The sequence below is a fragment of the Sinocyclocheilus grahami genome, unplaced genomic scaffold, assembly GCF_001515645.1.
Source record: "Sinocyclocheilus grahami isolate Dianchi unplaced genomic scaffold, SAMN03320097.WGS_v1.1 scaffold2011.1, whole genome shotgun sequence".
Taxonomy (NCBI): domain Eukaryota; kingdom Metazoa; phylum Chordata; class Actinopteri; order Cypriniformes; family Cyprinidae; genus Sinocyclocheilus; species Sinocyclocheilus grahami.
The window spans coordinates 99847-101159 of NW_015507190.1; the positions used below are offsets into that span (position 1 = coordinate 99847).

Genomic DNA, 1313 nt, shown 5'->3' on the forward strand with positions numbered 1-1313 from the left:
TTTCTTTCTTGTAAAGTATGCAAATATCAAGGAATGAATGTGTCTGTAATCTACAATTCACAACAATAGTGGAGCTTGCCTTTAACTGAATAATTATTTGTCATATTTAGGACAAGTGGTTGTGGCAGCTGTCTTCTCTGAACAGCAGTCTGGTGAACACCGTACTGTTTCGGCCTCAGTACACTGAAGGTAAGGCATTTAATTTTTAATCTCTTATAGAGCAGTTTTTGACTCAATCATGTGCTACACTTTATTTACAATATTAAATAATTTTTCAAATAATTTCTTGCGGATGAAGTATACATGTAACCACTGTATTTCTTTTATTTTTTTTCACAGATCTAAGAAAACACTTCACACCCTACAACCCCTAAAAATGTATGTTGCTACCTTAAATGTTTTCAGTATTTTTTATTATATTTAATAATAATGTTTAAAATAAACCATGTCATTGACTTCATTGACACTTTGACAAACATATTTGTACTGTAATTTTTGAATGTCTTAAACTTTTTTTCTTTTTTTACTTCTAGAACCCAGATTTGACAGCAGTGCACACCCATCTGAGGCTGACCTGTTTTACTTCATGATCACCCCACATACTTCTACAACTAACCCGCTTTGTAAGTTCTCATAGCTACACCTTAAAGAAGCACATCATTTTGGGGAAATTTCCTGTGTATTTGCCGGTAAATTACTTTTATAAAGATTAATGTTGATTATATACCTAGTTCAACAAAAAATGAAAATGATGCCGCTTAATCTCCCTTCTGTCATTCCATCCCATAAAAAAGTGTGCATCTTCAATGAAGATATTAACCCCAAAACTCTGACACCCAAGAAACCATCAAATAAATCCGTATGAATGGAGCCGTGTAATCTACTTTTGGGCCAAACTGTTCAATGAATGCTAAGGAGTAGTTTCAGTTAGCAGAAGTTAAAAGCAGCTTGTAAGTGTATTTATTTCTTGTCTCAGTGTTTAGCGCAGTTGTCATTGCTAGGAAACGTCTCGGGTTACTTATGTAACCATGGTTCCCTGAGTAGGGAACGAGACACTGCGTCCTCAACCCGTGTCTCATTGAAAAAACACCAACTCGTTGGCCGGCGACAGCCATGACGTCACTACCGGTGCGACTAGAGTATAAAAGTATAAATGGAGCTACACATCACTTACTTCTTCATCTGAAGCTTGCGTCCGCAACATGGCAAGAAACCTAGAGGACGCAGTGTCTCGTTCCCTACTCAGGGAACCATGGTTACATAAGTAACCCGAGACGTTCCCTTTCATGGGAACTTCGAACTGCGTCCTCTAG

General features: G+C 37.3%; 1 long non-coding RNA gene across 2 annotated transcripts; it reads left to right on the plus strand.

Annotated features, from left to right (window-relative positions):
• The first annotated feature begins 13 nt into the window (after positions 1 to 13).
• Positions 14 to 980, plus strand: LOC107573706 (uncharacterized). Of its 2 annotated transcripts, XR_001607558.1 has the most exons (4): positions 14 to 189; positions 340 to 378; positions 534 to 623; positions 795 to 980. It is a non-coding gene; the product is annotated as an uncharacterized lncRNA (long non-coding RNA). The 2 variants fall into 2 exon arrangements; XR_001607557.1 differs by lacking the exon at positions 795 to 980 and having other exon boundaries at positions 534 to 670.
• The last annotated feature ends 333 nt before the right edge of the window (positions 981 to 1313 follow it).